We start from the raw sequence: 22499 nt of genomic DNA on the forward strand, positions 1-22499 counted from the left end.
TCATGCAGTGCCAATTTGAAATAATATTCGTATATTACAAGTAGGGCTGGTAAAATGGGTAATCGAGTCATGTTCGTGTCGTGTCAGTTTCGTGTCGTGTCAAATTTAGGTCAACCCAAACCCGACCCATTTAATAATCATGTTAAAATATTGAGACCCAAACTTGACGCGAAAAAATAATCAAGCTATCTAATAACCCACTTAATATCTATATATTAAACAAAATTTACATAAAACATTTACACATTGTCATACATATATACATACATACGTACGTACGTACGTACATACATGCATTCATACATAATTTATCGATATTATAAAATATATATATATCTACCAAAATATTACATATTTACACTATTAAAGATTTAATTATATATATAAATAATATTATATATCGATATTATAAAATATATGTCTATCAATATTTTACACATTTACACTATTGAACCTCTAAATGTATATAAAAGTTTATGAATAAAACACTATGTTTATATTCATCCTTTTAAAAAATAAAAATAAAAGAGAGAAACATATTTAATTTTTTATTTTTGATGATAAAAACCTGCAAATTATTTTAAAATAGAAAATATAATCGTGTCGTTGATTGGGTAAATGAGTCAAATATTTTAACCTAACCCGACAAAGAAAAAAATCGTGTCAACCCGGACCCTATCCATTTAATAATCGTGTTAAATTCGATGACCCATACCTATTTATTCGTGTCGGACGATCGGGTCATGTTAAATTTTACCAGCTATAATTACAAGATGAACCCATGAACCGAAACCACTTTTTCATGAGTTTACACATATAACGTCGGCACCAATGCTATTACTTTATTCAAGTTTCAATTATATCCGGGGTATTCAGTTATTGACTTGTTTCCAATGAGTGTTTTACAGTTATCATGGCTTTTCTTGATAACGTTGTTGACAAATTTCGGGGGAATCAACATGGTTTTGGTTTCTGGTCAGTGTCAGAGTGATCAGCAATCCTTGTTGCTCCAAATGAAGAGCAGCCTAGACTTAAATTCCTTAGGAATTGCTTTCTTTGGCAAGCAGAGCACAAGAAACCAGAAACTTGTATTGAAAATAAACTTGAATTGAATTCTGTTTACAGACCATCGTCTATTTATACATAAGAAAACAAAAGTGACAGGTAGCTAAAAATAACAAACTCAGATAAAAAAAATAATCCAGCAATCATTAGCCAATAATATGATGCTTCCAGAATTTTCATCCATTTATTCAATGTGCTGGTATTTCTCTGTGTAGCAGTTTTGCCACCTCATTGAAGTTGCATCAGCTGGTAAATAGGTGTAGCTTAGGTGGCATGCCAATGTGTCACTGAGCTCAGCTGATGATTTGTCATGGTCATGGCTGCTATCTTCAACACCCTCTCTTAAACACAAGGTTTTGTCAAACACCTTGAGTTTGCTTATGAAGCAGCTGAATTTATAGTAAGGTAATGGCTTGGTTAGAACATCAGCTATTTGGTCTCTGCCTGCAACAAAACTGATTTCCAACTCTCCTCTAGCTACCATGTCTCTGATAAAGTGTAGATCTATCTCGAAATGCTTAGTTTTAGAGTGAAATACAGGATTGGTTGCTATTGCAGCTGCACTTGTGCTATCACTTAGGATTGTTAGTGTTCTTTGTATTTCTATTTTTCAGCTCACTTAGCAGAGAACCAATCCATGTGAGTTCTGTAGTGCAAAGAGCCATTGCTCTGTATTCTGATTCAGCCGTAGATCTAGCAACTAAGCCTTGCTTTCTTGAACTCCAAGCAATGAGGTTTCCACCCAAGAATACACAATAACCACTGATAGATCTCCTGTCATCCAAGTCATTTGCCCAATCTGCATCCGTGTAAGCTATTAGATCAAAGTACTCTGATCTTTTGAATTTCAGACACATGTTCATGGTGCTCTTGAGATACCTCAACACTCTTTTGCATGCTATCCAGTGAGGTTGCCTAGGATCAGACATGTATTGGCTAAGCTTGTTCACTGAATAAGCAAGCTCAGGTCTTGTGAGTATTGCATACTGCAGGCTACCTATAACACTTCGATACAATGTGGGATCATAAAAATTTTCTCCTCCATTTTTCTTTAGTTTCTCTGTAGTACTAAAAGGTGACTCAATTCCTTTACAGTCACTCATCTCTGTTCTGGCAAGCAGATCTTGTATGTACTTGGTCTGAGATAACATAATGGCATTTTGGTTTCTGTTCACCTGAATCCCCAGAAAGAAATTCAGCTCCCCCAAGTCTTTTAAAGCAAATGCTCCATTTAAATTACTGACCAGCTCTTCAATACTGCCACTATTGTCACCTGTAATGATGATGTTGTTAACATAAATCAGCAGTATAACTATCTCAGATTTTGTTCTTCTGTAGAATAGTGAGGTATCACACTTGGAGTTTTCAAATCCCCAAGAGTTCAAAGCACCCTTTAGTTTGTCAAACCATGCCCTGGGAGTTTGTCTCAAACCATACAATGCTTTCTTTAATCTGTATATGTGATTAGGCTTACTTTTGTCCACAAAACCTTCAGGCTGTGGCATGTAAACCATTTCTGTCAGCTCACCATTCAAGAAGGCATTATTTATGTCTACTTACCTCAAACTCCAGTCATTGTTTACTGCCAATGTGAGGATGATTCTGATTGTTGCAGCCTTAACAACAGGGCTAAAAGTTTATGTAAAATCAATGCCTGGAATCTGCAAAAATCCCTTCACCACTAGTCTGGCCTTATATTTGTTTATGGTTCCATCTGGATTCTCTTTGACTCTGTACACCTATTTATTTCCAATCAACTTGCAACTTGAGTTACTTGGTACCAAGGTCCATGTTTCATTTTTCAGTAAGGCATTGTATTCATCTTCCATTGCCTCTTTCCAGTTTGGTTCTTTTAAGGTTTTTGAAGTGTTTAAGGGTAATGCAGTCTGTGGTTGAGTAGAAACTTGGTATAATTTTGGTTTAAAGATCCCTGCCTTAGATCTTGTTACCATAGGATGTGATGGTATGGCTTCTTTTGTGTTTGGAGCTATGATAGGGGATGAAGGTTGGTCATTTTCTTGAGGCTGGTGATTTGTATGAGGAGAAGACATTTGATTATTTGACATCATATCAGTGCTCAAGTTCTGTTGTGTCTTACCTTGGTCAAGGTTCTGGAATTGTTCTGAAGCTTCAGGGGCTTCCAGAGAGTGGCCTTGATCAACTGCTGTCTGAGTGTTTTGAGGAGTATCAAAAGAGAATGACACGACCTGAAATTTTTCTAAGAGAGTAATAAAATCACTTTGACTTGTGGACTCTTGTCTACTGAACTTGGTATCATTAGAGAAAGGAAATGAGCTTTCATTGAATCTGACACTTGCAGAGATATATGTTCTACCTGAGTGATGCATGCAAACATATCCCTTGTGAATTATGCTTATTCCTAGCAATGTGCATTTGACAGTATGGAAATCAAACTTGTGTTTGTTATATGGCCTTAAAAATGGATAGCATTCACATCCAAATACTCTGATTTGTGAGTAATTTGGTTTGCAATGGTAAAGCAATTCAAAGGGGGTTTTATTTCCAATGACAGGTGAGGCTAATCTGTTGATAATGTAGGTGGCATAAGTGAAAGCTTCTTGCCAGAATTTTAATGGCATTTTAGCTTGTGCCAGCAATGTGAGTCCAGTTTCTACCACATGTCTGTGTTTTCTCTCAACCTTGCCATTTTGTTCATGTAGATATGGACATGATTGTCTCAATGCTATCCCCTCTTTGTCAAGAAATGCTTTGAATGGTTTAAATTCTCCTCCCATGTCTGTCTGTAATGCTTTAATTTTTAGATTCAATTGATTTTCAATTTGGCTTTTAAAGGTGATGAATGTATTGAGAGCTTGGGATTTTGTTGTCAAGGGAAATAGCCAGGTGTATCTTGTCATATCATCCACAAAAGATATATAATATCTATGTCCATGACTTGAGGGAATTGGTGATGGTCCCCATAAGTCAGCATGAATCAATTCTAAGGCCTTGCTGGTTTTAGTTTCTGTGCTTTTAAAGTTTTGTTTAGATTGTTTTCCATACTGACATGCACAACAAAATGAAGGAACAAAATTCTTGTTTATTTTGAACTGATTGCAAGACAACAAGGTGCTTTTCAGAGCAGACTCATTTGGGTGCCCTAGTCTGAGATGCCAGAGATCAATGTCTTTCAAAGCATTATTGCTTGATCTATCAGTTTCAGAGGACTCAACACAAACATTTGCTAACTTGACACTACTCAAATTAAATGACAACATAGACACTGGATTGCTGATGCAATTTATTGACTCAGGCATGAAGGAAGAAGATAAGACAGCAGCATAAGGAATTTTGTTCCCACTCAGGTGAGTAGGTAAGCACAACAGTTCATAAAGCCCCTCTCTAGCCACTCATTTCACCATAATTTTCCCATGTCTCTTGTCCTTGATAAAACACACAGATTTTTGAAATTCGATATCAATGTCATTATCATGCAGTAATCTGGAAATGCTAATGAGATTTTTAGTGATGCTTGGCACAAATAATATGTCATTCAAAGTGATGTGTTTATGTGGATTTGAAGTGGAAAGCATAGAGTTACCAATATGAGAAATCAGGAGTTTTTCACCATTTCCAACAGTTAGCTTTTCATTACCTTGATACTCAGAGTTGGTGTTTATGTTGCTAAGGGCATTTATCACATGGTTTGTAGCACCACTGTCCAAGTACCAGGCTCCACTGCTTTGGCCATCAGTTGCAGCCACATATGCACCTCTTGGTTCCCTCCTTTGGCTTGGTTGTGGCACATAATTCTTTTTGAATCTGTGCCAGCAATTAGCAGCCGTGTGTCCCATTTTCCAGCAAATTTGACAAGGCCCCTTTGGATTTGCACCATCATCATCACTTACAGCTTTGCCCTTCCCTTTGTCATGAGAGTTCTGATTTCCTTGACCATTACCAGATCCATTGCCAAGGGTTCTGAAGACTATGCCAGGTTGATATTGATTTCCAGCCCTGTTCTGGTTGTTCCAATTCCTTCTCACATTTCTCATTTGTGTGTAGTTTGCTTCTATATTTCCTGAGCTTAGGTTGTGTTCAGTTCTGTTTTCTTGGCTGAGAAGCATGCCATAGACTTCAGAATGTGAGGGACTTTCCTGCATTGAATTTATGCTAGCAATTACTGAATCATATTCTGATCCCAAACCAGCAAATACACACATGATAAAGTCATCATCACTCATATTACTCCCTGCAGCCCTAAGAGTATTTAATATAGACTTCATTCTAGAGTAATACTCATGAATGGTTAGTGAGCCCTTTTTGATGGTCTGGATTTGTGTTCTGAGATGTAGGATTCTAGCTCTAGATCTTGCACCAAATTGATTGGAAAGAGTTGTCCACACCTCAAAGGAGGTGGAACAATCCACCACAGTGCCCAGCACATCCTCACTAAGTGAAGATAACAACCAACTTGGGAGAATGTGGTCCTGCTTTTTCCAGACTTGGTAATTTGGGTTAGGTGTGGTGATTATTGTTTGATCTTGTCCAAGGTTTATGAAAACTCTAGGAGGGCAGACATGGCTGCCATCTATGAACCCCTCAAGTTCATTTGCTCTAATGCTGGAAATCACTTGTGATCTCCAGAGCATGAAATTGTTTTGATTTAGCTTAATGGGAGTTGTGAACATATATGTGCTGTTGGTAATGTGTTGAGTGGGTGAAGGTGAGTTGTGACTTGAGTTTTGTTCAATGTTTTGAGGGGTGTTTTGGTTTTCATTTTGATTCAAGTTTTCCATCTGATCGTTTTGGTTCACATTTGCTTGTGTGCTGCTGCTGCTTGCCATAGCTTTGAAGATGGCTCTGATACCAACTTGAATTCCTTAGGAATTGCTTTCTTTGGCAAGCAGAGCACAAGAAACCAGAAACTTATATTGAAAATAAACTTGAATTGAATTCTGTTTACAGACCATCATCTATTTATACATAAGAAAACAAAAGTGACAACTAGCTAAAAATAACAAACTCAGATAACACAAAATAATCCAGCAATCATTAGCCAATGATATGATGCTTCCAGAATCTTCATTCATTTATTCCATGTGCTGGTATTTCTCTGTGTAGCAGTTTTGCCACCTCATTGAAGTTGCATTAGCTGGTAAATAGGTGTAGCTTAGGTGGCATGCCAATGTGTCACTGAGCTCAGCTGATGATTTGTCATGGTCATGGCTGCTATCTTCAACACTAGTATTCAATTCTTCTCTGTCTTTCCGTATGGTGCAGTGGAGTCAAAGCAACGATTGCTGTACGTGGAGCGGTGTGGATTGCGATGAGGCTGGTCGCGTCATTGGTCTCGACTTGAGCGAGGAATCAATCTCCGCTGGAATTGACAATTCAAGTTCCCTTTTCAGTTTAAAGTATCTGCAGAGCCTAAATTTGGCTTACAATAGCTTCAATGGAAGTCAAATCCCTTCCGGATTGGGAAACCTTACAAATCTGACTTATCTGAATGTCTCCAATGCTGGCTTCGCGGGGCAGATTCCAATTCAGGTTTCGGGGATGACAAGGTTGGTTACTCTTGATTTGTCAAGTCTGCACCGCTTCGGAGGTCCCTTGAAACTTGAGAACCCGAATTTAAGTGGGCTCCTTCAGAACCTCGCAGAGCTCAGAGCACTGTATCTTGATGGTGTAAATATATCAGCTCCTGGAATTGAATGGTGTCAGGCTTTATCATCTTTGGTGCCTAAACTGCGTGTTTTGAGCTTGTCCAGCTGTTACCTTTCAGGCCCTATCCATCCTTCCCTTGCAAAACTTCAGTCACTCTCAGTGATTTGTTTGGATCAGAATGATCTGTCGTCTCCAGTTCCAGAGTTTTTGGCTGATTTCTTTAATTTGACGTCCTTGCGCCTGAGTCATAGTGGGTTGAACGGGACATTCCCAGAAAAGATATTACAGGTACACACACTTGAGACACTTGACCTATCAGGCAACAGTTTACTTCAGGGCTCTTTCCCTGATTTTCCCAAGAATAGCTCTCTTCGAACCCTGGTGCTCAGTAACACAAACTTCTCAGGTGTACTACCAGATTCCATAGGCAACCTTAAAAATTTGTCGAGATTAGATCTAGTACGTTGCAACTTCAGTGGATCAATTCCCACCTCATTGGCCAATCTCACCCAACTAGTTTATCTGGACCTATCATTTAACGAATTTGTTGGTCCAATCCCATCTCTACATATGTCCAAAAATCTCACCCATCTAGACCTCTCATGCAACGCTCTGCCCGGTGCGATCTCATCCACAGACTGGGAACATCTCTCCAATCTTGTTTATGTTGACTTGAGGAACAATTCACTCAATGGAAGCATCCCAAGATCTCTGTTTTCACTTCCAATGCTACAGCAGCTTCAGCTTGCCAACAACAAATTTGGTGGCCCAATTCCCGAATTTTCAAATGCATCATACTCTGCACTTAGTACGCTTGATTTAAGTGCCAATAGATGAGAAGGGCCTATTCCCATGTCCATATTTGAACTCAAAAATCTTAAAATCCTTATGCTTTCTCCTAACAAGCTCAATAGCACTGTACAGCTAGCTGCAATTCAGAGGCTTGGGAATCTTACTAGACTCGAGCTTTCATACAACAACTTGACAGTGAATGCCAGTAGTGATTCTTCCTTCCCCTCACAGGTTAGCAGACTGAGATTGGCTTCTTGCAAACTGAGGGTGATTCCTGATCTTAAGAATCAATCAAAACTATCTTACTTGGATCTTTCAGACAATCAAATATATGGGGAAATACCAAATTGGGTTTGGGAAATTGGGAATGGTAATCTTGTACATCTAAATCTTTCACACAATCTCCTGGCCAGTCTGCAAAGACCTTATAATATTTCTGATCTCACTTGCATGACTGTCCTAGACCTACATTCCAACCAGCTCCAAGGAAACATACCTTAACCACCACCATATGCAGCCCTTGTAGATTACTCCAACAATAATTTTACTTCTTCCATCCCAGATGACATTGGTAATTCCATGAACTTCACTGGCTTTTTTTCCCTTTCAAGCAATTCCATCACAGGAGTCATCCCGGAAACTATTTGCAGAGCAAAAAATCTATTAGTTCTTGACCTGTCAAAGAATAAGTTGAGTGGAAAAATGCCAACTTGTTTGATCAAAATGAGTGAGATTCTTGGTGTTCTAAATTTGAGGGGAAACAGCCTCAGTGGCACTCTATCTGTCACATTTCCGGGAAATTGTGGATTACAAACACTTGATCTCAACGAAAATCAACTAGGTGGAACAGTTCCAAAATCCTTGGCCAATTGCAGAAAGTTGGAGGTTCTAGACCTCGGGAATAACAAGATCAGAGATACCTTTCCATGCTGGCTAAAGAATATCTCAAGTTTGCGTGTCCTAGTTTTGCGATCGAACAGCTTTTATGGGAGTATTACTTGTCGAGAGAACGATGACTCCTGGCCAATGCTTCAAATTGTTGACATAGCTTCGAACAACTTTGGTGGAAGAGTACGCCAGAAATGCATAACCACCTGGAAGGCAATGATGTCTGATGAAGATGAAGCACAATCAAACTTCAAACACCTCCATTTTGAGTTCCTGAAGTTAAGTAAAATGTACTATCAGGATGTGGTGACAGTTACCAGCAAAAGTCGAGAGATGGAATTAGTGAAGATCCTAAGTATATTCACATCCATTGACTTTTCAATGAACAATTTTGAAGGGCCAATACCAGAAGAGATAGGACGACTCAAATCGATTTACGGTCTGAACTTGTCACAAAATGCTTTTACGGGCCCCATCCCATCAGCTATTGGAAACTTGCAACAGCTTGGGTCTTTAGACATCTCAATGAATCATCTGAGTGGGCAGATCCCCACATCGCTTGCAAACATATCTTTTCTATCCTTCCTGAATCTTTCACACAATGACCTAGTGGGAGAGATTCCAACAGGTACTCAACTTCAATCATTTTTGCCAAATTCTTTCGAAGGTAACGACGGCTTATGCGGTCCTCCGTTGAATGTTTGCCAAACAAATTCCAGCAAGGCACTTCCTTCAGCAGCAGCTTCAACAGATGAAATCGATTGGTTTTTCATAGCGATGGCAATTGGATTTGTGGTAGGCTTTGGATCAGTTGTTGCACCTCTAATGTTTTCAAAGATGATATAAATTATTTCACGCGCAGAAACGATAGTTGATAAATCTGTTGATGAGATTGTTATACCATTTGTTTATACCATTTGATGAGAAACGATACCATTTGTTAACAAGAAATTTCAAGTAAGAGGATACATTATTTTGACAATCTTTACCTCTAGTTCGAGTACTCCAAACCAGATGTAGGCCGTTAATTCATATATAGACATGCATGCATGTAATATGAGACAAATGATTATTGCTACAACTATAAATAAATTAATATAACTTGACTATCGAATAGACGTAGGAAATAGCTACCGGTTTCATATTTATTTGGGTGCTTAATTTTTAGAGTAATTTTAAAATAAGAGAATTCTTCATTTTACTAAAATAAGGAACCATAAAAAAGATCTAAATTTTAATTTTTTTAAACTTTTCCTTTATTTAAATAAAATAAAATAAAAAGTTTATGACTTAGAAAATGACTATTATCTTGTTCGCTTCGGAGCAGAGGAGGATGTGGAATTTGCTCTCACGCAAGGCCCTTGGACTATCTTTGGGCATTACTTAACTGTTCAAAAGTGGTCTCCATCCTTTGATTGCTTATCCGATAAGATTGAAACCATAGTGGCGTGGATCAGACTTCCAGGCATGCCATTGCATTACTATCATAAAAGGGTCCTTCGAATCCTGGGGGAAGTGGTTGGTCGTGTTATAAGGATAGATTACAATACGGAGGCTGCAAAACGTGGAAAATTTGCTCGAGTTGCTGTTGAAATCTGTTTGAATAAGCCTTTAGTCTCACAATTTCAGTTGAATGGCAAGATTCAAAGGATTGAATATGAGGGGCTCCCCACTATATGTTTTGAGTGTGGCAAGTATGGGCACACAACTGATACCTGTCAAAGCAAACAGGGGGTGCCGAGAGGGCAAGGCTGCGACGGAGTATATCAACCGGAGGGTGAAGCGACGGGAGTAACGATGGATCTTGCAACCGTTGATAACCCGAATAATTCGCTTTTTGGTCCTTCGATGATTGTTGCTAAAAAAAGGAAGGCCACGGAAGGCTAAGGAATGTACGATCCAAGGAAATTATAATCAAGCCCAGAATGGTAATGTTCGATCTGGTTCCCGTTTTTCGCTCCTCAATGCTAAAGATAATATGGATAATGAGCGCAAAATCAATGAAAGGATTCCTAGCAATCATGCACTTGAGATCAGCCTGGACTTGCAAGATGAAAACCAAAATAGCAATCAGCCCATGCAACATAACCATAGATATTCCTTACGTAAACACAATCAAAGGTCAAACCGTGGCAACGTTGCTCATCCTCCCAGCCCTAGCCTGGTCCAGTTACGTCCCCGCCCTCCCCATGCAAACCATGCAGACCAAAACAAACTCTTATCACCAGACATACACAATATTAACCCAGCCCTTGCCACATTACAGAATCAGTCAGCCACTACCAGAGCCAACCAACCCCACCTCGCAAGTACTTCCATTGATCCTCTTAAACATTCGGTGTACTCCTTTGCTAATCCCCCTGATGGTGCGGACATGCTGACTCAGTTTGCTAGAGCGAACCCTCTTTTTGCCAATATGACAAAGGATAATAGTAACAATCCCATGGGTGAACCACCTGATAATGGGGGATGGAATGGGATTGGTGAAGATGAGGAATCGGAAGGAAGCACTTATGTGGCTCGATGTGGTGTTGACGAGTCCTGAGATGATTCAGAATCTGAAGGGTCTCTAGAGGAAGAGACAGATATGGAGTTGGAGCTTCAAGCTCACACCCTTCGTCAGTAAGGGTTTTGGTTCTTTTCTCCAATCTTTTTGTTTAATGATTTTTTCCATTATGTTTTAGAATTGCCAAGGTGCACTTGCCCCTGAATTTCAAAGGACTTTCAAAGCCCTTATTCAGAAGTATAATCCTTCCATGGTTGCATTGTTTGAACCAAGGATAAGTGGGAAAAAGGCTGATGAGTTTATTTTTCGAAGTGGATTTGAGCGGTCGCATAGAATTGAGGCCGAAGGTTTCTCCGGAGGTATTTGGTTAATGTGGAAAGACTGTGTTAAAGTGGAGGTGATCATAAACCATAAGCAGTTCATTCATTTTCGTATTGCTAATGATATTGGTTTCATCTCTTGGGTTACTGCAGTTTATGCAAGTCCAAATAAACATATTAGGAACCTTCTATGGAAGGACCTTGAAGCAGTGGCTCGTAATGTGCCGGGACCTTGGCTCCTTGGAGGTGATTTTAATACTATTTTACATCCCTCAGAGAGGAGAGGTGGTTCGACTCGCTTAAATGGTGTTTGTCAGCGGTTTAGTGATTGGTTTCATCGGAATCAGTTTTGTGATCTTGAATTCAGTGGGCCGAAATTCACTTGGGAGAGAGGAAACTTGCTGAAGCGCCTAGATAGAAGTTTTTGTAATGATGAGTGGGTTCAGAAATTTGTAAATTCCCAAGTCATGCACTTGCCTAAACTCAACTCGGACCATCGCCCTATTCTAGTTAATTTTGAGAGGGTAAGTCGGCAAGTTAGTGGTGTTAAGCCATTCCGCTTCTTGGCGTCTTGGCTCACTGACAGCAGGTTTAAAACCTTTTTTTTTGAGACGTGGCGAGGGAGTGGAGATTATGTGAACTCGGCTGGCCATTTTATTACGGAGGTGCGGAAATGGAACAAGGAGGTCTTTGGGTACATACACAAACAGAAAAATAATATCTTAGCAAGATTGGCCGGAATTCAACGTGCTCTAGAGTGGCACAGATCTAGAAACCTGATGGATCTAGAGATGAACCTAAAGAGGGAATTGGAGAGTATTTTGAGTCAGGAGGAGATTTTGTGGTATAAAAAATCTAGGCGTGATTGGATTGAGTTTGGGGATCGAAATACTAAGTATTTTCATCGCCAGACAATCAAGAGGAGAAGACAGAACCAAATAGTGATGCTTAATGATGAGCATGACAATTGGATTGAGGATGTGGATATTATCAAGCTCATGCTGTAACATTTTTTAAGAATCTTTATACAAAAGAGCCTGGGGAGCATATCCCTTACCCTCTGGTGAGTATATTTCCTAGAGTTGATGAGATTAATATTGGCAAACTTAATGCGGGAGTATGTGAGGACAAAATTAGGGAGGTAATTTTTAGTATGCATCATTTTAAGGCTCCGGGGATTGATGGCCTGTATGCTATATTTTATCAGACACAATGGGATACTGTGGGAAGTTCGGTTTGTAATTTGGTGCAGGGGATTTTTAATGGACAGCGAATTCCTAGTGAGATTAATAAAACTCTAATTGTGCTTATTCCGAAAGTTGAGCATCCGGATAGCCTCCGATTATATCGACCTATAAGTCTGTGTCCTGTCATATACAAAGCAATTACGAAGATTATGGCGAATAGACTAAAGGGCATTCTCCCTGACTTGATAGGGCCAATGCAGACTAGTTTTGTCCCTGGAAGGCACATAAGGGAGAATATTATTATTGCCCAGGAAATTATTTATACCATGCGTCGGAAGTCAGGAAAGATTGGCCAGATACTAATTAAAGTGGATCTGGAGAAAGCTTATGATAGACTAAGTTAGGATTTCATCTTTGAAACTCTATGTGAAGCGGGGCTTCCGTAAAATCTTATCCATATCACAATGGATTGTATCACTTCAGCCTCTATGCAGATTTTGTGGAACGGGGAATGTACTGAGGATTTTGTTCCATCACGGGGGATTAGACAAGGAGACCCTATTTCTCCATATATTTTTGTCCTTTGTATCGAGAGACTTAGCCACAGAATTCTTCGTGCGGTTAATACTGGCACTTGGAGGCCAATTCGACTTTCTAAGCGAGGTACCCCTATCACTCATGTATTTTTTGCTGATGATTTATTACTTTTTGCTGAAGCTTCTTGCAATCAAGCTGCTATGATCAATGATGTTCTTAATACGTTCTGCGTGAGCTCGGAGGCGAAGGTCAGTAAACAGAAGTCTCAAGTTTTCTTTTCTAAGAATGTTAAACCGTGTAATGTGCGTAATATTGGCACAACTCTTGGGTTCTCTATGACTACGGATTTGGGTAATTATTTGGGTATGCTGGTTTTGCACTCGAGGGTTAGTAAAGCAACATATCATGGCATATTAGAGAATGTGGAGCGTAAACTAAATGGTTGGAGTGCTAAACATTTATCTCTTGCTGGTAGAGTCACTCTCACACAGACTGTGCTGCAGGCGTTGTCGATTTTTTCAATGCAAACAACGAGACTACCTACAGCGATTATAACTAAACTTAAGCATCAATGCCGTAGATTTATTTGGAGTGGAAACTCGGAGGTTCAAAAGATTCATCTGATTAATTGGGCTGAGGTGTGTCGTTCGAAACTATCAGGAGGTCTGGGATTGAAGAATTTAACGATTATGAATGAAGCACTATTAATGAAACTTGGTTGGAGCTTGCTAGTCAATAGTAATAGCTACTGGGCACAGGTTCTCTGCTCGAAGTATGGCTTTGATCCTACCACTATGTCAACTTCCTTGCCTACAAAATATGGCTCATATTTGTGGAAGGCTATTGGTCGGGTTTGGCCAAAGGTTTTGCAGGGGCTACGATGGAATGTGAGGGACGGTAAGCGGATTCGTTTTTGGCAGAATGCTTGGGTTGCGGATGTTGGGCCATTCTTTCATCTTGCCGTGGCTCCTATTCCTGAAGCTATTTTACATGATTGGGTAGCTGATGCCATTAGTTTTGATGGTTCATGGAATTGGAGCCGTTTTGGTTTTCTTCTCCCTCATAATGTGGTCTTAATGATTGCAGCTATTACGCCTCCTACCCCGGTTAGTAAGGCTGATCAGTTTTATTGGGGATCATCAAATTCGGGAATGTTCACGGCAAGAACAGCTTTTAACTCGATTCTTGGAAACTTTGCTCAGGACGAGGAGGTGAGATGGAAGAGTATCTGGAAATGGAGAGGGCCTCACAGAATCCGGACTTTCCTTTGGCTTACTGCAAAGGAAAGAATTAAATGCAAAGCCGAGCTTTATAGAAGACATATTGGGGTGGATATGATATGCATGCGATGTGGTTATGCTGTAGAGGATACGGCTCATGCCCTTCGTGACTGTGTCACATCTAGGAGAATCTGGAATATGTTGTTAGCAGGTCATAAGAGTGGTTCTTTCTTCACGTTGCCAACCCGTGATTGGATGTTCGCCAATATTCAAGGTATGGGTAATCATGGTAGTAATCGAGAATGGAGTTGCATATTCGGAGTAGCCATCTGGTGTATATGGGTGGCAAGGAATCAATTGCTTTTTGAAAATAAAGTTGTGAATGCGGAAAGCATGGTTCGGGATATCAAGATACGAGCTGAGGAGATACTTCGTACTTCTGAGGCTTTTCAAAGTGATAGCGGGCTGAGAGTTCAAGATATGTTTGGTTGGTTGCCTCCTCGATGGCCGTATTATAAATTAAACTCTGATGGTGCAAGGAAGGGATCCGGTTTGGCGGGTGCAGGGGGTTTAATTAGAGATGCTACTGGTAGATGGCATGGTGGCTTCTGCATGAATATTGGTATTTGTTCGGTAACAATTGCAGAGTTTTGGGGTTTGTATCAGGGACTGATATTGACTTGGAAAATGGGTATAAGATTGTTGGTGGTGGAGATAGATAGCATCTATGTTACTCAGTTGCTAAACAGGAAAAGTCTTAATGCTACCTTGCCTCTTGTTAATGATATTCTTGGTCTTCTCTCCCGTGAGTGGTAGGTGTCTGTTCATCATGTTTATCGCGAAGCTAATTTCGCGGCAGATTTCATGGCTAGCCATGCACTTACTCTCCCTCTTGGCATTCACTATTTTACTATCCCTCCACTGGGCGTCAAGACCTGGCTTCGGAATGCTGGGTTAGGAACTGCGTTTCCTCGTGCTTGTAAGCCTTAGCTTTTGCTGGGGTCCTTTGTTTTAGCAAAAAATAAAATATTCTTTTATCATAAAATTACTGTGTATGAGTATATCGTCCATTTATTCGTTTGGAGAATCGGAAGTCGTATTTCATACGTTCAACAGAAAGAGAAATTTTTAGAAGATGACAAAGAAATGAGCCCAATCAAGACCTTAAAAGGACTTTCATATCTTCCCATCTTATTGTCAAACAAATGAAGTCTTCAGGATATTACTTTCAAAATGGACATGTAGCCAAAAGCTCTCAATTTTCTTCTCCAATTGCCTTCTTCTTTAAGCTGCGCGACAGGATTAATTTGGCGTAAGAGTTGGACACGTATTTAATCCTGCAGGTACTGACACTCCTTCAATATCCTTCTAAAACCCCATTTTTGAATTAATTAATTGATCATTGACGAAAATCACATAAATGTACAAGTTTTAACTAAAACCGACGCATACTTCTTACTGGAATTCTTCTCGTCCGCACAATGTTCGGCTTCCCATCCACACAAATCGTAAACACCATTCTCTGCTTTAAGATTTCTTGTGATAAGTTCTAAATAATGTAAAACAATAATAAAATTTATGAATATATGGGCTGGAGTGCAGGAAAATCATAATATAACGAGAATAGCTGTCATTGTAGTATTTGTCCTTTTATGTAAATCTGGGTAAAGATTGAATTTTAAATGCAAAAATGGTGTTGTTTTATAAAAATTTTGGAGTTAGTGGCAAATAGCAGAAAACATAAGTTGGAGTATCTACATTAGAAATAGGCCAGCGATATAAAGTTACTTTGCCTCATAAATAGAGTCGGCCTCTAAAAACATTACTAAAAGGTTCTTTACGTGAAATTTTATTATTTATTTAAAAAATCACATCATCTATCATTTTAAAACTCATTTTAGAATTATACTTCTTCTAATACTGAAAAGTAACAACACCCTTTATTTCTAAACTATTTAATTTTTTTTCTACAGTTTTTAGTTGTTTTTTCACTCTAAAAATTCTTCGAAAAAAATAAATAAATTAAAATCTTCTTCCCTCACCCTTCACATAAATAACTTTATGGGTGATAAATTTTTTAAAGCATTGTTATCCTTATTCTTCTCTTCAAACTTTCTCTCTCAACAAACCTAAAAAACAATAGTTTCACAAAAATTATAAAAATTAATCAATAAAATAAAGAAAAAGAGAAATGTGTTATTTTAAATTTTTGTAAACCAATTGAATAGTTAGAGTCAAAAATTGAAAAAAATTAACAAAATAGATTAATAATAAATATTAAGAGTTTGCATTTTGCAGCAATATAGAGAAAAAAATAGTGTAAGTAAAAGAGATGGGATAAAATATAAATTGTTCATTATATTTGTGTGTGTTTATCCTTAAATGTCATTTTAATGGAAGAGAAGTTTTATCATTATATTAAAAAGGTGTTAAAAGCACCACTATCAGAAAACAAAAATATTGCTTGAAATTTTTGCAGATAAACATGAAGGTATTGTTTGGTTGGGAGGAGAGGATGGAGGAGAGGAAAGTAATTCAAATTCTATTTTTATTTCCATTGTTTGGTTGCACATAATATATAACAATTTAATTTCCATTAAAATTTAATATCCCTTATAGTGTAGAATTTGAAATTCACACCAAAGAGTGAAGAATTCAAATTCCTCTTATGTTGAAAATCTAAGCTTCCAAAATTGTCCTTAAACATTTTTACTTGTTTAATGCTATTAATAATAATTATTTTATAATATTATAAATAATTTAATATTAATTATATTTAATGAATGATCTAAGAAATTTAATAAAATAAATAAACTTATTTATTTATTTAATATAAAAATATAGAAATATAAATTAACTATCGCCGGACCTCCACCGGAATTTCACCAAATCATTGCCCGATCTTTGTTTACCGGCGTTGACTTATGCTGACTCCTACTGTTGACCGACTTTTATTTATATTAAATTATATTAAATAGTTTAGTATATTAAATTATTTTATATTTTATATTAAATATAAATCATGAATTGTTTTAGAACTTTTTGAAATTAAAAAAGTTTGGTATTAATATTAAATTATATTTTATTACTAATATAGATAATTTAATATTTAAGGCAAAGGATAAATTTGTCTAAAGAAAAAAATTATAATTTCTTTCTCTATTAAATTTTATGTCAAACCAAACAATGAAATTTAATTTTACTATTTTCTTCCACTCCTTTCTTTTCCTCTCCTCCCCTTTCTTAAAACCAAACACCAGCGAAAAATCTTGAGAAGAGAAGCAAATTGAGTGGGTATTGCTGCAGTGTTCACCAAAATTTTTGTCAGATTCCATCTTCTAACGCCTCTAATTTTAGAATTGGATCTTCAATATGTTGTTTTCTAACACTTGAGGAGAGTAGCAAAACCGGTGGCTATTGCTGCAATGTTTGCCAAAATTTTGACCAAATTCTAGCATCGAAGGCCTCTAATTTGCATTAGAATTGGGTCTACAATATGTTGTTTCAAAACTCTTGATAAGAGGAGCAAACACATATGGCTACTGCCATAATATCTGTCGAATTTTTACACTCTTGTAACTAGCGTGAGCTCAAAATAATTAATAATCACAATCAAAATATAATGAAAAAATATAACGGACTACTTTTAGTTATAATCCCACTCATGAAAACTAAAAACTGAGTGCTAATATTGATAACACAATAATTAGAGGTAAAGAGTTCGGGTGTCCGATGCTGCGGCCTTCTTTTAGTTTTATTTAAAAAAGAATTAGAAATAAAAATTTATAATATAATCCACACGTAAGTTGCGTACGACGAGTTATTTAATTGAGTTGCTTACGGGTCAAGTCAACTCCGGTGGGTCCGCGGCAAAAATTATTTTTTTACCTAATGAGCAGATAGAAACCGGAGAAGACGTTGGGGCAAATAATTCAGTAGGTCCACTGGAAACTAGGGTACGTGGGGCCTGTCGCAGAGGTGCCCACATTCACAAAGATTTGTTATCACTCAGTAATCAGTTGTAGCATACAATATGAATACATGGAAAAATCTTACCCATTTTTCACGGTGTGAATTTTGTGAAGAGCAAGAAATTTCATGCTATTGTAGTAAAAAAGTTGCTAGCTATATGCATGTGCTTAACAAAAGTTGGATTCGGTGCTGACTTTTCAACAAAGCCGACCATCCTATTGCCTGGAATTCCTCCCTTCTCTTCTTTCTTCTTTTACCTTGCAATTTTCTTGTCATGTCGTGCCAATTTAAAATAATATTCGTGCATTATACGATGAACCCATGAGCGAAACCACTTTTTCATGAGTTTACACATATAAATTCGGCACAAGTGCTATTACTTTATTCAAGTTTCAATTATATTCGGGGTATTCAGTTACTAACTTGTTTCCAATGAGTGTTCTACAGTTGTCATGGCTTTTCTTGATACCGTTGTTGACGAATTTCGGGGGAATCAATACGGTTTTGGTTTCTGGCCAGTGTCAGAGTGATCAGCAATCCTTGTTGCTCCAAATGAAGAGCAGCCTAGTATTCAATTCTTCTCTGTCTTTCCGTATGGTGCAGTGGAGTCAAAGCACCGATTGCTGCACCTGGTGCGGTGTGGATTGCGATGAGGCTGGTCGCGTCATTGGTCTCGACTTGAGCGAGGAATCAATCTCCGGTAGAATTGACAATTCAAGTCCCCTTCTCAGTCTAAAGTATCTGCAGAGCCTAAATTTGGCTTTTAATATGTTCAATGCCACTGAAATTCCATCCGGATTGGGAAACCTCACAAATTTGACTCATCTGAATCTCTCCAATGCTGGCTTCGCGGGGCAGATTCCAATTCAGGTTTCAGCGATGACAAGGTTGGTTACTCTTGATTTGTCAAGTTCGTACTCCTTCGGAGGTCCCTTGAAACTTGAGAACCCGAATTTAAGTGGGCTCCTTCAGAACCTCGCAGAGCTCAGAGCACTGTATCTTGATGGTGTAAATATATCAGCTCCTGGAATTGAATGGTGTCAGGCTTTATCATCTTTGGTGCCTAAACTGCGTGTTTTGAGCTTGTCCAGCTGTTACCTTTCAGGCCCTATCCATCCTTCCCTTGCAAAACTTCAGTCACTCTCAGTGATTTGTTTGGATCAGAATGATCTGTCGTCTCCAGTTCCAGAGTTTTTGGCTGATTTCTTTAATTTGACGTCGTTGAACCTCAGTAGTAGTGGGTTGAACGGGACATTCCCAGAAACGATTTTACAGGTACACACACTTCAGACACTTGACTTATCAGGCAACAGTTTACTTCGGGGCTCTTTGCCTGATTTTCCCAAGAATAGCTCTCTTCGAACCCTGATGCTCAGTTACGCAAACTTCTCAGGTGTACTACCAGATTCCATAGGCAACCTTAAAAATTTGTCGAGATTAGATCTTGCACGTTGCAACTTGAGTGGATCAATTCCCACCTCATTGGCCAAACTCACACAACTAGTTTATCTGGATCTATCATCTAACAAATTTGTTGGTCCAATCCCCTCTCTACATATGTCCAAAAATCTCACCCATCTAGACCTCTCAAACAACGCTCTGCCCGGTGCGATCTCATCCACAGACTGGGAACACCTCTCCAATCTTGTTTATGTTGACTTGAGGAACAATGCACTCAATGGAAGCATCCCAAGATCTCTGTTTTCAATTCCAATGCTGCAGCAGCTTCTGCTTGCCAACAACAAATTTGGTGGCCCAATTCCCGAATTTTCAAATGCATCCTACTCTGCACTTGATACGCTTGATTTAAGTGCCAATAGATTAGAAGGGCCTATTCCCATGTCCATCTTTGAACTCAAAAATCTTAAAATCCTTATGCTTTCTTCTAACAAGCTCAATGGCACTGTACAGCTAGCTGCAATTCAGAGGCTTCGCAATCTTATTAGACTTGAGCTTTCATACAACAACTTGACAGTGAATGCCAGTGGTGATTCTTCCTTCCCCTCACAGGTTAGAACACTGAGATTGGCTTCTTGCAAACTGAAGGTGATTCCTAATCTTAAAAGTCAATCAAAACTATTTAACTTGGACCTTTCAGACAATCAAATTTCGGGGGAAATACCAAATTGGGTTTGGGAAATCGGTAATGGTGGTCTAGAATATCTAAATCTGTCACACAATCTGCTGAGCAGTCTGCAACGGCCTTATAGTATTTCTGATCTCAATCTCATGACTGTCCTTGACCTACATTCCAACCAGCTCCAAGGAAACATCCCTCACCCACCACGAAATGCAGTCCTTGTAGATTACTCCAACAACAGTTTTACTTCTTCCATCCCAGGTGACATTGGTAATTCCATGAACTTCACCATCTTTTTTTCCCTTTCAAGCAATTCCATCACAGGAGTCATCCCTGAAACTATTTGCAGAGCAAAATATCTATTAGTTCTTGACCTCTCAAATAACAAGTTGAGTGGGAAAATGCCAACATGTTTGATCAAAATGAGTGACATTCTTGGTGTTCTAAATTTGAGGGGAAACAGCCTTAGTGGCACTCTATCTGTTACATTTCCAGGAAATTGTGGATTAAAAACACTTGATCTCAACGGAAATCAACTAGGTGGCACAGTTCCAAAATCCTTGGCCAATTGCAGAAAGTTGGAGGTTCTAGACCTCGGGAATAACAAGATCAGAGATACCTTTCCATGCTGGCTAAAGAATATCTCAAGTTTGCGCGTCCTAGTTTTGCGATCGAACAGCTTTTATGGGAGTATTACTTGTCGAGAGAACGATGACTCCTGGCCAATGCTTCAAATTGTTGACATAGCTTCGAACAACTTTGGCGGAAGAGTCCCCCAGAAATGCATAACTTCCTGGAAGGCAATGATGTCTGATGAAGATGAAGCACAATCAAACTTCAAAGACGTCCATTTTGAGCTCCTGACTGATATTTTCTATCAGGATGTAGTGACAGTTACCTGGAAAGGTCGAGAGATGGAATTAGTGAAGATCCTAAGTATATTCACATCCATTGACTTTTCTAGGAACAATTTTGACGGGCCAATACCAGAAAAGATAGGACGACTCAAATCGCTTTATGGTCTGAACTTTTCGCAAAATGCTTTCGGAGGCCCCATCCCATCAACTATTGGAAACTTGCAACAGCTTGAGTCTTTGGATCTCTCAATGAACCACCTGAGTGACCAGATCCCCATACAGCTTGCAAACCTAACTTTTCTTTCTGTTCTGAATCTCTCACACAATAACTTAGAAGGAAATATTCCAGTAAGTACTCAACTCCAATCATTTTCACCGACTTCTTTTGAAGGCAATGAAGGATTATGCGGTGCTCCGTTAAATGTTTGCCCACCAAATTCCAGCAAGGCACTTCCTTCAGCACCAGCTTCAACAGATGAAATCGATTGGTTTTTCATAGTGATGGCAATTGGATTTGCGGTAGGCTTTGGATCAGTTGTTGCACCTCTAATGTTTTCCAGGAGAGTAAACAAATGGTACAACAATCTCATCAACAGATTTATCAACTGTCGTTTCTGCGTGTGAAATAATTTATCTTGATTTTAACAATGTTAACAAGAAATTTCAAGGAAGAGGATATATTATTTGGACAATCTTTACCTCCAATTCGAGTACTCCAAACCAGATGCAGGCCATTAATTCATATATGGACTTGCGTGCATATGAAGTCTTTAAAAGGACTTTTATGTCTTCCCATCTTATTGTCAAACAAATGAAGTCTTCGGGGTAGTACTTTCGATATGGACATGTTACCAAAAGCCCTCAATTTTCTTCTCCAATTGCCTTCTTCTTTACGCTGCGCGACAGGATTAACTGGGCGTGGGAGTTGGGACACATATTTAATTCTACAGGTATTGACAATCCTTCAATATCCTTCTAAAACTCCATTTTTGAATTAATTAATTAGTCATTGACGAAAATCACATAAATGGACAAGTTTTAACTAAAACCTACTCGTACTTCTTACTGGAATTCTTTTCATCCGCACAATGTTCGGCTTCCCATCCACATAAATCGTGAACACCATTCTCTGCTTTAAGATTTCTTGTGATAAGTTCTAAATAATGTAAAACAATAGCAAAATTTATGAATATATGGGCTGGCGTGCAGGAGAATCGTAATATAATGAGAATAGCTGTCATTGTAGACTTGTAGTTGTCCTTTTATGCAAATATGATTAAAGATTGAAGTAGAAATGCACAAATGGTGTTGTTTTTGTTGAAAAAATAGCATATCATGCTATTTTGAGGGCTTTTGAGTGGGTCACACTTAGCAAAAGTGGGAAATCTTGTGAGATTCGGATTCTACTCCGTTAATATTTCAAAAGTATATGTTTATTTTCTCAAAATGG

General features: G+C 38.5%; 1 pseudogene; it reads left to right on the forward strand.

The window, feature by feature from the left end:
* Positions 1-779: 779 nt before the first annotated feature.
* Positions 780-22120, forward strand: LOC102616404 (receptor-like protein 19; annotated as a pseudogene).
* Positions 22121-22499: the final 379 nt, after the last annotated feature.

This window comes from Citrus sinensis, chromosome 6, assembly GCF_022201045.2.
Source record: "Citrus sinensis cultivar Valencia sweet orange chromosome 6, DVS_A1.0, whole genome shotgun sequence".
Lineage (NCBI taxonomy): Eukaryota > Viridiplantae > Streptophyta > Magnoliopsida > Sapindales > Rutaceae > Citrus > Citrus sinensis.